The 12,818-nt window shown below is 37.5% G+C and overlaps 1 long non-coding RNA gene across 3 annotated transcripts in view; it reads right to left on the reverse strand.

Moving 5' to 3' along the window:
* LOC111090082 overlaps positions 1-12,818 on the reverse strand; it is a 246,039-nt gene that overhangs the window by 24,602 nt on the left and 208,619 nt on the right. For all 3 annotated transcript variants that reach the window (XR_005370834.1, XR_005370835.1, XR_005370836.1), the window contains one exon: positions 6,192-6,381. This is a non-coding gene — a long non-coding RNA (uncharacterized LOC111090082). The remainder of the gene's footprint in view (positions 1-6,191; positions 6,382-12,818) is intronic.

The following is a 12,818-nucleotide window of genomic DNA, read 5'->3' on the forward strand; positions in this document are numbered from 1 at the left end:
TTGATCACTACAACTTCGTAACATAACTTTAAGTCCAGAATTGTGATGCCTCCAGTGTTGCTTTTCTTTTTCAAAATTACTTTGGCTCTTCTGGGTCTTTGGTGGTTCCACACAAATTTTAGGATTGTTTGTTCTATCTTTGTGAAAAATTCTGGTGGTATTTTGATAGGGATCACATTAAATGTGTAGATTGCTTTGGGCAATATAGACATTTTAACAACATTTGTTCTTCTAATCTGTGAGCACGGAATGTTTTTCCATTTCTTTGTGTTATTTTCAATTTCTTTCATCAGTATTTTATAGTTTTCAGAGTACAAGTCTTTCATCTCTTTTGATAGGTTTATTCCTAGGTATCTTACTGTTTTTTTGGCACAATTGTAAATGTGATTGATTTCTTGATTTCTCTTTCTGCTGCTTTATTATTGGTGTGTAGAAATGTAACAGGTTTCTGTACGTTGATTTTGTATCCTGTGACTTTACTGATTTTGTGTATCAGTTCTAGCAGTCTTTTGGTAGGGTCTTTTGGGCTTTCTATAATAGAGTATCATGACATCTGAAAATAATGAAAGTCTTATTTCTCCCTTGTCGATCTGGATACCTTTTATTTCTTTTCCTTGACTGGTTGCTGTAGCTAGGATTATCAGTACTATGTTAAATAACAGTGGTGAGAATGGACATCCCTTCCTTGATCCTGATCATAGAGGAAAAGCTCTGTTCTTCCCTACTGAGGATAGTATTAGCTCTGGTTTTTCATATATCATCTTTATTATGTTGAGGTATGTTTCCTCTAAACCTACGTCGTTGAGGGTTTTCATCATGAATGGATATTGCACTTTGTCAAATCCTTTTTTTGATCTATTGAAATGATCATATGGTTCTTATCCTTCCTTTCATTAATGTGATTGATTTGCCAATATTGAACCACCCTTGCAACCCAGGAATATGTGGAGTTTAAGAAACAAAACAAATGAGCAAAGGGAAAAAAGAGAGAGAGAGGCAAACCAAGAAAAAGACTCTTAACTATAGAGAACAAACTGATGGTTACCAGGAGGAAGATGGGTGGAGGGACGGGTGAAGTAGGTGATGGGGATTAAGGAGGGCACTTGAGATGAGTACCAGGTGATGTATGGAAGTGTGGAATAACTGTATTATATACCTGAAACTATTACACCATATGTTAAGTAACTGGAATTTAAATAAAAACTTTTTTTCAGTAGTACTGAAATTTTTTAAAAGCTGCCAATTTTATGGGTTTGTTGTTTATACTGACTACCTCAGATTCACTTTACTAATTCACACTATATAATTAAAACTCATAAGATAATTCTTTTTATTGTCATAATTGTAACATCTTTGTGATTCACTCATTCATTCATTCATTCATCATTGAGTTTCTTTTATTAGTCAGGCATTGTGTTGGGTACTAGAGACACATAACAAAAGTGCAATGCAGTAATTAATCAATAGTGGTACGTCCTATTTCCAGGACAAGCTGGGATAGCTGATAGCTTATATTCATGGCAGATTGATAATCCACAAAAGGAAACCAACCCTAACCATCACCCTTTTTCTGTTCTTCTTTGCATTTGTCTTTAGGCAATACACTTTTTAATACTAAGATGATAGTTTACATTCCTTTATTTCCTGCCTCGTTCAAATCTTGAGGAATTCTGGCTGATTTAAAACATGGGGCTTACTAGACGAATAGGGATATATTGGCACTGCTGAAACACTATTCTTTGATTTACGATGCATAGAGAACCTGCTGCTAAATTATCTGGGTCTTGTTTGAAAGGAAACTCAACACAACCATAGTAGTCACAAATATACAAACATGGAAATAGTAGCGTAGGTGGAATTCTGGAGTGAAGGCTGAAGAGAGCTCGATGCAAGAGCTTGAACAATGCCAACAGTGGGGTGAATGCAGAGGAGAGCTGCTTTACACACAACCCTAAAATTGCTACTGCAAGAGAGGACCAGAGTAAGCCTGAATGAAACCCGTAACCAGCTGAGAGCCTCTCAAGTTCAATGCAGAGACTTTCATTCCTGTGTGCAGTTATTTAGACTGAAAATGGAAACGTGCAACTGTGAGGCAGATCTCATTCATGCATAATTGAAACACCCAAGGGTAAAATAGCGAGGCACAATGGATGACATCTGATAAAAAGAGAGCAAGGAAAGAGAAGAAGTTCAAAACAAGATACAAGACCCTGGGGACCATAGAGAAGAATACCTGACATAGGCCAAATAATCTCAAATAAAAATATCCAAATTACCAGACAATGCAAATATAAAGACAAATGCACGGAAGAGACATGAGGATTGGGTAGGGAAAAATGCTTAGAATACAAAACATTCAAGGGATGAGTCACTGGTGAGTGAGACTCTTATTCTAACAAAATGCAACCATAATATGTGGTATTCTCATATACCTAAGAACTAAAGAGAATTAAACTAGCATAGGATTCATTGTCTTTAAAGAAGCTATATTCTAAATGACTATAGGTTTATATGTATAGAACTATAGACCATATATATACATAAATATTAAAATTTTTTTATTTTACTGGAAGAGCAGCAGTGTGTGTGTTCACGTGTGTATCTGTATAGAGTTGGTTTCCTACTAAGGAAGAATAAATACCATTTCATTAGAGAGATTTGCAGCAAAGTATTGTGGCAAGTATTTTAAAAATAAAAGTCACAAGTAAGTTGTGACCAGTATTTTAAGGATTAAAAATGACTGGCTAGGAAACAATGAACAGGTAATGTGGCTGTCTTGTCCATTTTTCTTGCAAACTCACAGACATTTTATTGACTACCTATCATGGACCAGGCACAGTTATAGATACTCTGGACTATTCCATTTAATCCCCACAGAAGTTTCCTAGAAAGGCCTTATTGCTCCCATTTTAGCAACCCACTAAGGTTCAGAGAAATTAAGTCCCAGAATCTTGTCTGAAAATCAACCCAAAGTCTTCCCATGACACAACACCCCCATTCCCTTAGAGGGATGAGAAGAAAGGCTGAGTACAAAAGTTGGCTCACAATGCAGCCTTTCTAGTGTTGGTCTTGAAATACTTATTTGCTCACATGATGTAAGTATTAAACGAAGTTAATACTACAAAACTATAGCTTCATTTATTTCCTTTTTTAGGAAAAAATAGGAGGCTTTTTTTTAATGATCCTGAAGATCCAGTTCTTAATTTAGGTCCATGTCCTGCTCACATTCTTATCCCTTGCAATGAGAAGAAACTAAAAGAGCTGTATCCCATACCAATGGGAACATGAGCAAGATGTAGGGAAACGATCCATGCCACATACCCTAGGATTTGACCATATATGTCCTCATTAACTAAGAAAGTAGTAATGAGTCACATAATTTAAAGATGACTTAAAGTCATCTAACTTAATAACCTTAAAAGATAGTTATATACTTGAAAATTCAAAAAACAAGAAGTCACAGTTTCTACTATCCAGGGACTCAAATGCTTCATAGGACACATGGGCAATCAGCATAACAAATATTGGAGAAGACAAAGATGGTCCAAGGCTTGGGTTCATTCAGCTTCCAACACATGCACTTTGAGTTTGTATCTATAAAAAATGTTGATACTGCTGCTCTTTTCTGGTGATTTACAAATGGCTTTGTTTTCACGAATCATGGTTTCAGGGTCACCTGAGTGACTCAGTAGTTTAAACATCTGATTCTCGATTTTGGCTCAGGTCATGATCTCAGAGTTGTGGACTCAAGCCCCCAGTTGGGTTCTGGGCTTAGCACAGAGTCTGTTTGTCCCTCTCCCTATGCCCTCCCCCTTCCCCAAGCTAGCACTTTCAAATAAATAAATAAATAAATAAATAAATAAATAAATAAATAAATAAAGCAAGCCTTGAAAAGAAAAAACAATCACGGTCTCAGATTCTGGAGGACCTGTTAAAGTACTATAGAAAAACTGGTCTAACTCTGTCATAGATGTGGAAACCGAGGTTCAGGGGAGCAAAATAACATACTAAAGATAACAACGGACAGCTAATTTACTTAAAAAACATCTCTGAAAGTAAATATGTTACACTGAAAGTCTTGAAAATGAAACTTTTAGTTGGAAATCAAGGCTAACTCTAAACCAAATAAAAAACTGAACTGGAGGAATCAGGTAACCATGGTTCTAGTATGATCAATAGATTTTGCAGCCTGGAACATATTGCTTAACCTCACTGGTGGCTGGCTCTCCCATCTGTGAAAGGAGGTATAAGGAATTAATGATCTCTGTGGTCATTTCCAGCAACAGGATACCGGGACTTAATGATTCTAAATTCATATTCATCATCATTCTCCTTCCAATTTCACAGTTCTTCTTCCAATCCTTCTTTCTTCTTTTTGAATTAATTTTTCTTTAGAGGTGTCTGTGTCTCATATATTTGCATTGCAACTGGGAGGGCCAAAATCATTATAATGACTCATTGCCTTTTCCATTTTACATAAGGTCTTTAAGGAACTGGAGCCAGAATGAGACTAGAATTGATGTGTTTAAACATTCCCCTATTGCTTCCTTTTCCCTGGCAAACATATCCCACCCAACTTTGCCTGATTCGTAATCTGTTCGATTGGGACCTGACAACATCAAATCTGCCTGGGTATCTAATAATTTTCCTACCCCTTTCCCACCCAAAGTGACTTGTGCAAATAAACTTTGGCTTCCTGAGGATGAAGTCCCCACATTGGGGTCTGAATTTGTAGAAGTTGTTCTAATGGTAGCAATTCCAAGTCAGATAGAAAGGGAACCTATGGTAGTGTCCTCATCTTATGAAACTTGAATTTTCTCATTCTCAAAGGAAAAGTGAAGAATGAACTTTTTGCACAGAATACACAGACCCTGCAATAAAGTAAAACCAAAGCCAGTTTTAATGCTCTCCTGCCTTCTTTACATCCAGTGAGGGCATCCTCAACCAAAAGAGATGAAAGGGTTCTGATTCCTTTCTACTAGGGAGAGTGAAAAACAACTCCAGGGCCCTGGAGGGATGGAGTAGATATGGTTCTGGCAACTTGAAGAACTCTGAGAAGTGGATTTTCTTTGTCTTGTCAGGAAAGAATAGCTAGTTGCCTCACCTGCCGGACCAGGTTCCTTTAGACTCCTGAGAAAGAACCATGAGATACTTCCTTTTATGAGAGTGGAGTTATTGCTCACTTGATAAGCAGCCAGGCCTGCAGTGGCTGAGCTACCTACAGTCAAGTGTTCTCCCTCACCCTACCCTTGACCTCCTACCAATATAAGGGAGAAGGAGAGGCAAATAAAGATGGATTACTGATTTTTCTCATAAAGAGTTTTGAGCTTACTCTTTTTTCACCCAGTGTGGATGACAGCTTCTCTCTTTAACTGAGAACCATTTCTGCTTGAAAGATATTATAAATGCAAATAGTCTCTGTGAAGAATTGAATCATAGCATATCAGTGCTTCTCAACTCTGGATAGATACTCATTTATATATGCATCTGTGTACTGTTTCACCTAGGAGTTGCTTTCACTATTATTTTTTAATGTAAACACCCAGCCCCTACCTCAGTAGTATATATCAGAATATCCAGGGCTGATCCAGGTAGCTGTCAGCATTCATTATGTGTTCAAAAATGTCTTTAATTAAAAAAAAGTCTTTAATTGATAGATTTTATATTTATTTGGAGCTATCAAATTTAATATGATTAAGATCAAATGATTAGGGGCACCTGGGTGGCTCCGTGTTTGAGCGTCTACCTTTGGCTCAGGTCGTGATCCCAGGGTCCTAAGATCGAGCCCCGCATTGGGTTCCTGATGGGAGCTTGCTTCTCCCTCTGCCTATGTCTTTGCCTCTCTGTGTCTCTCATGAATAAATAAATAAAATCTTTTAAAAAAAATCTAATAATTCATTATGTATATGTTTATATTTTTTACTGGATTAAATTATCTATACTCCTTTGTGATTTTTTTAAATTCCTTGAAAAAAAGTTATTCATTAAGTCAAACACCCACTAAATGGAAAAGATTGTTCATTGCTGGTCCACTGATGATCATTGGTGGATATTGGTTCTTTAGGCAATCCAGCTCTAATAAAAATTCTACACTTTTTAAAAAGAATTCTATACAATTTTTAAAAATTGTTAAATGGATGCCAACTTCCAAAGTAAGGAGATAGCAATGCTACAAAACAGTAGATGCTTACCTGCAGCTTGTAGAGAGTCTATAGTGGTAGAAGCCCTTGGCTTCTTGTCCCATCCTACCAAAGGCAAACATGCCTGGTCTAAGAAGTCCACCCGAGGTCCAAGGCAGTCAGGCCATCACTTTTTGGAAAAAGGCTTCTGGTTAAAATTATCTAATAGATAATATCCATATTTACATATTGAGAGCTCAATCTGCAGTGGGAGAGAGGAAATACAGGAAATGAAGTGCAGTGAGTAAGAAGGAATGGACATTTTTAAGGGCAGCTGAAAAGATAAGGGGAAATGATAGATTTAAATGGGTGGCTCAGTCAGCTGAGTGTCTGGTTCTTGATATTGGCTAATGTCATGATTAGGGTTGTGGGATTGAGCCCTGCATCAGACTCCATGCTCAGCATCGAATTGAGATTCTCTCTCTTCCTCTCCTTCTGTTCCTCTAACCGCCCCCTCTAAAAAAACCATAAAGACCACTTTAGGAGTCCACTGATAAACTCTCTTAGATCTATGGGGAATATTATAAACTATAATTGATCAATATGTTATAGTATTACATTGCAAAATGATACCATAACAAATGATAATGACTTTCAAAGTTTAATTTAAAAAAAATACAATGTTGAAATAAGATTGAAACCTCATCTCATTTAAGTGGACAATAGTCTACTATAAAAATTCTGTAAATTAATAGAAGCAATAGTCAGAAAAGAGGAAAATTTACAAAAATAACATAAAAAATCAAATGATTATACTCATTTATTTACTTATTGTGGATCCGACTTAATGATATATCTGCTAGCCTTGAGGTTGCTTGGGAGTAGAAATTGCTTGAGTTCTTGATTTGGACAAAACCGCAGCTGAATCTCACTATATATGTTGTCTGGGTAAGTTGTATATCTTTCCAGAGACTCAGGTAACTATCATAAAATAATAAATAATAAGTAGCTGACTCCCAAATGTGATTAGCTACCTTCAATGCTTTGGTTATTTTCCTGCCTATAATTTCCTTTTTTTTTTTTTGCCTTGTGACCCCCAACTCCTAAGCTTACAACAGATTCTTTTGACCAGTTTTCCATGTAGACCAGTGACCTATAATCATAACCTGGCATTAATGCTGGCTGTGGAAAGGCAAGCATTAGTAGAGAAGGACTCTTCTCCAAAGAAAAGGAAGGGCCAGGACTACCAAGAATTTTTTCCTTCTTTGTAGTAATGTGTGTGTGTGTGTGTGTGTGTGTATGTCTTCAGGTAGAGGAGCCAAGTGGATTTTAGGAGTCCCAGAAAGGACTCTTACTTAATATTCTTCTGGAAGTCTGGCTTATAGCTGTGATTCCAGCTACAGCCTTATCTATGTCTACCACTAGAATTCATAATACTGTAACCTTTTATTGACTCATTTATTTCTCAATTTTACAAAGATTCACTGACACATAATATACGCCAGACACAGTTATGGGCTTGAAAGGTGGAAAATTTAGTGGAGTAAAGGCCCACAGGCCACTATATTTATAAACTGAGTTGTATGAGGTTGAGAGCCTGCATAAAGAACTTGGGAAAAGAGGGAATACACTTGAAAGCTGAATCTATTGCTTCAGATGACCCACCTTCAGAGATTTGTATTTGAGCATTATGTAAAAAGAACTTGAAGCAAAAAGCTAAAGGAGCTATTATTATGTGACTACACGAGACACAGACATATGGGGCTACCTTAGTGTTAATATGTGATCCAGTGTTAGAAATGAAGACATTATTCTTATTACTGGGCAGACTGGCCTTAAATCACTGAAGACCCCAATGACTGTGTTCCTAATACTCTCAGGGAGTACTTAGTACTTTTGGTTTGGGTGTCAACATTATCATGAAGGGCACTAGGAACAATGGTCCTAGTGAGGAGGTTTAGATAAAATGAAAATGAAAAGGGCTACAGTTGGATAGAAGGACCAGAGTGGATGTATTATAGACTGTAACTAGCTAATCTCCACCTAAAAACGTGTAATATACTCCCTAAGGCTTTAGAAATCATGGAGTGAGATTTTTGCAAGGAGATGGGACAGTGCATGAACACACAGAATCAAAGCCAGTGAGATTAGAATCACAACTGTTAAAATGATCCTTTATCTGATGTAATGGTCATGCCTGGAGAACTGTTTACATCATTTGAATGAACAACATGTTACCATTCAGAGTTCAAAAGAATCTCATCAGTCATTTCAACTATAGTAAAATGTAGTTCCATCACAATGCTTTCCCAAAGTCAAGCAAGGACCCAAACTGCTTCTCTGTAGGAATGTGAGTTTTTAATGACATCAGAAATGTAGAAAGAGAAGGATTTTTGTTGCTGTGATTGTTTCTCTTTTTCGGGCACAGGACATAGGTCAAATCTACCTATACTAATAAATTACAAAGACCTACCCAGGCTTAACGTAGCAAAATGATGTGATGCGTCTGGGAGGGGAGATGCGTACATGAAGAAAGTTTTGAAAATGCCAAAAGGTAACTAGAAGGGCCTGGACAAACTTAAAAGCAGGCTTGTTGACAGTCTTCCTTGCCTCATCTTGACCGAGCACACTTCCCTTTCACTTTTCGCAGATGGCACTTCCTGCCACCCATCCTGTCCTCATCATCCCATTAAACCTGGGGTACTGAAAATACAGCAAATGGAGGGAGACTTGAGTCCTGAACATGAGTCTCTGCCTTTCAGTCTTCTTCTACAGATTAGTTACATTTGACATAACCAGCTGGTCCTCACCTTGTACCTCCTCAATAAGAGCCACTGTAATTTATAAAGTATGTATATACTCTATAGGAGAAACAAAATGCCAACTCATTTAAAATATATGTTTTTAAATATGCTCCTTTCCATGATTAACTACTATTTGCCATGTACATGCAGGATATATGCAAAGCAATATATTGTTGGTTTAAAAAGGCAATTTGGCTTCTACTATGTTAATCCAAATGTTTCAATTAGTTTAGTGCTTTCATAATTATGTATAATTCAGTTTGCATTTATGCATGAAATGTTTATTTCCATAATTGTAACAAGCACTTAAATTAATTACATTCTAACCTCTTGATTCTATGGGCCAACTGTTGAGTCTTTTTGTTAATACTTTAAAGTCATGCCTTTTTATTTTTGAATTCCGCCCCCCATCCCTGTCTTTGATGTGTTGTTTCTTACCCTTGTTTGGAATTCTCTATAGAATATTCTCAGAATAATCTTACAGTTTTCTTTTATGACTGAAACTTTGCATTTTAACAGTTGTCTGGAGATAGTTTCTTCCTTGTGAAATATCAGTTTTAATAACAGGAAAAGAAAAATGCCATAAATCTGCACTAACCACATAAAGCTGAAGTCTCTAAGAGACTGATTAACATGGAGACTCTACACAGGTTTTTCAATAATTAGAGGCTGTGCTTGCATGGGGCCACGGCTGCTGTGGCCTTGAAGCCATTTCCCAGGGCAGCCAGCAATTATTACAGCCTGGAGTACATTTCTTATATTCTATGCCTCTAGCCATTGAAGCTGTTTTTAAATAAAGGTCTCTTAATTTCACAAAAAGTTAACATCACCTTGGATGAGCAACACTTTTCTGCTAATACCTTCACGACTTAGTTGGGAGAGAGCCCTCAGAGGGAAAGCAATTAGAAATTCCTAATTTGTTGTTCATCCACCCATAAAAGGTTAAGAATATTCTGGTCTCTGATTACAGGAACCGAGCAGAGGGCAGATCCAGCCTCCCGCAGTGCCCTAGCTAACTGCTTGCCCTATCAGCAAATGCCACTGAATGGTCTCTTCAGAGCGCGTGACCGAGTTGGCGGTTTTATTGTGGGTCTAAGTATTTGGTTTTGTTTTTTTCTTTTTGTCTCAATGAATTATAGATAGCAAATATCGTATGGAAAGGAATGTCATTTTTCCTTTTGGTATAGTGCTTAGCAAACCATCAGCATGCAGTAAATGCTGAATGTTAGCTGCCATGATTTTAGAGAAAAAAATCCACAGGATAGTTCATCACCTATGAGAGCTGTGCAGTTCTACTTTTTGACCCATAATTGCTTGTATGGTCTGGATGTAATAATGCAGCATTATAAACAATTATGAATCATGTAACTCACTGCAGTGTATTATTATTTTACTTGAATAAGGGCTGGTGAAATTGTGACCACACCATAAAACTCAACATAAGGCTTCTTTCTGCCTGATGGGGGCTTACTCTTAAACAGGCAATACATACTGTAAATGACAACAAGAAATTAATCTCATTGGTCAAGGTAATTGACTTGGCATTAGATTGTCCTTCACCTATTTTTCCTGTTCTGCTAACTCAATCGTTTAATTTAGCCAAATGGGTAAATTGAGTCAAGAACCAAAGTCTCTTTAAGCTGGAGAGGGCTAGGGAATGGGTCTTAATGAAGAATGGGAGAGGTAAAGAAAGGAGATGAAAGGATACTGATAAAGCTAAGCAAACCCAAATGCTGCCAACCCTCTGGCAGTGCAGATGGACAATTCTGATATGAAAGAATCATGACTTGGCTTAAAGCTGAGCAAGCTGAATTGATTTAATAAAATATGGTCAGTTCAGCTGGCCTCATCATGTGAATATAGAAGAACTTCTGAAGCATCAATTTTTGAAAATTAAAATAATACATTACACACCACACTTAACACATTGACTATTGATGCCGTAAGCCCCAAACTAACAAATAAGTTTTAAGAAGATGGATTTCTGATTCTACTGCGTTTTGTGTTTAACTCTAAATTTTGATTTTATTTTGCAACATTTCTTTTTGAAAACACTGTAGTAATATATGTCTACATGTATATGTCATATAAAACAAGTGTCCTCAATGAACTGGATAACTAATTTTGATACATATTCCTATAAAGTGCACAAACTTCCTTTTTGTGTGTGCTACATTGATGATAGAATAGCTTCTCTAAGAAATATGGGCTCCTACTGCAGCTTCATTTGATCTTGCAGGTCATTTAACCTGTCTGTTCTTTAATTTCTATGTTTGTAAGATGGGGATAATATTCATTGTTCTGTCATAGTTGTTAAGAGATTAAATGCAGTAATGTGTATGATGTGTGTGCTGTGAGAACAATAAAGGGTTCTACGAATCTAAGAAATCATTATGATCCTATAGAAAACACCTTGTGTATACAAAAACAACAGTCAGTAAGTCAATATGAGTCAAAGAGGAAAGGGGAAGAGAAAATGTTACTGATTATAAATGGGTAACAATTTACTGTGTTGGTCTATATCTTTTATTCATTTTTCTCAGGTCCTAATGTTATAGTAAGAGAAACCAATTTTTGAAGTAGTCTTTGAAGTAAGAGTCTCAGGACCATAGCTCTCAATTCATAAACTGAGCAAAACAAAGGCAGTTGCTGGATAAACATAATCTGCAATTATAAGTCTTGTCTTTGAGAACAAGTTCACCCCTAAGCCACATTGATCCACTTCTTCACTGGTTGAGAAAGAAGCTCCTCTTGGTTTCTGTGGCCTTTTCTTCCTGTGATAGAACTCAGAATAGGTGAGTGAGAGGGGTGAAGTATAGCTCCCACTTCTGTTGTTGGTCTTGGGGCCATAACTGGGACTTTTCCTTCTTCTCTCCACTATACATCTTAATTCCCTTCACACTCAGCTCTTCTTTCAGCACGTCTTGGCAGTATATCTGGAATGTCTAAGCCCTTGACAAACTGTATCCTTTTTACTCTGGCTTTCCTGCAAGTGTCCATTCCCAAGTTACATTGGGAAAGGGGGAACCAGGTGGCATCCAAGTGGACCACCTGGGTTTCACATGCATTCACCTGCCTCTGTTGCGTAAAACAGCATTGCCTCCTCTTGCTGATCAGGGTCAATTACTTCCCCCAGTATGGTGACTCCTCTGTTGATCAGCTGTTTTCTTGGTATAACCAGTCCAAAGTATTCTGCTGGTAGCCATAGCTTGTAATTCAATGCTGTGTCTTCTTGGGCACTAGGATTTCCAACCCCGAATAATAGTTATAGGAACAGAAAGCACAAAGCCATCAGTGTATCATCAGGAATCATGGTTAAGTAGGGCTAACCTGCGTCTATCCCTTAATGCCCCAACCTACCTCTCCTTTCCATGAGGAATATAGCATATAATCAATTAGTTTAATATGCAACATCATGGTGGCTAACATCCCACCCTTCACAGTGTTTCCATTGATCTCGTCTCCAGTTGCAACTTTATAAGGCCATTCCAGTGTTGTATGACATCAGCTGCCTCTGGGTAGTATGATCCCATGATCTCAGATCCACTTCATTGTGAAGCTGGTCTCATGTTAGGCCCTGAAAGCACAAACCCATACCTAGATTAGGTATCCATTCCTATGAACTCCTAACTCTTCCAGGATGACAGTGGCCCAATGTAGTTAATTTGTCATCAAGTAACCAGTTGGTCTCCACGAGAAATAGTGGCATATTGGGAATCCAGCTTTGGTCTCTGTGTTGGCAGGCTGGAACTTCAGGGCCAGCCATAGCTAGATTAGACTTGGTAAGTGGGAGTCAATGCTTTTGGGCCAGAAGTTACCTCCATCATTTGCCTATAATACCATCGTGTGCCTCAGGTAGTTGATAAATAAAGAGAGAGAGAGAGAGAGAGAGAGA

Source organism: Canis lupus, chromosome 15 (genome assembly GCF_011100685.1).
Source record: "Canis lupus familiaris isolate Mischka breed German Shepherd chromosome 15, alternate assembly UU_Cfam_GSD_1.0, whole genome shotgun sequence".
In the NCBI taxonomy this organism is placed as follows: domain Eukaryota; kingdom Metazoa; phylum Chordata; class Mammalia; order Carnivora; family Canidae; genus Canis; species Canis lupus.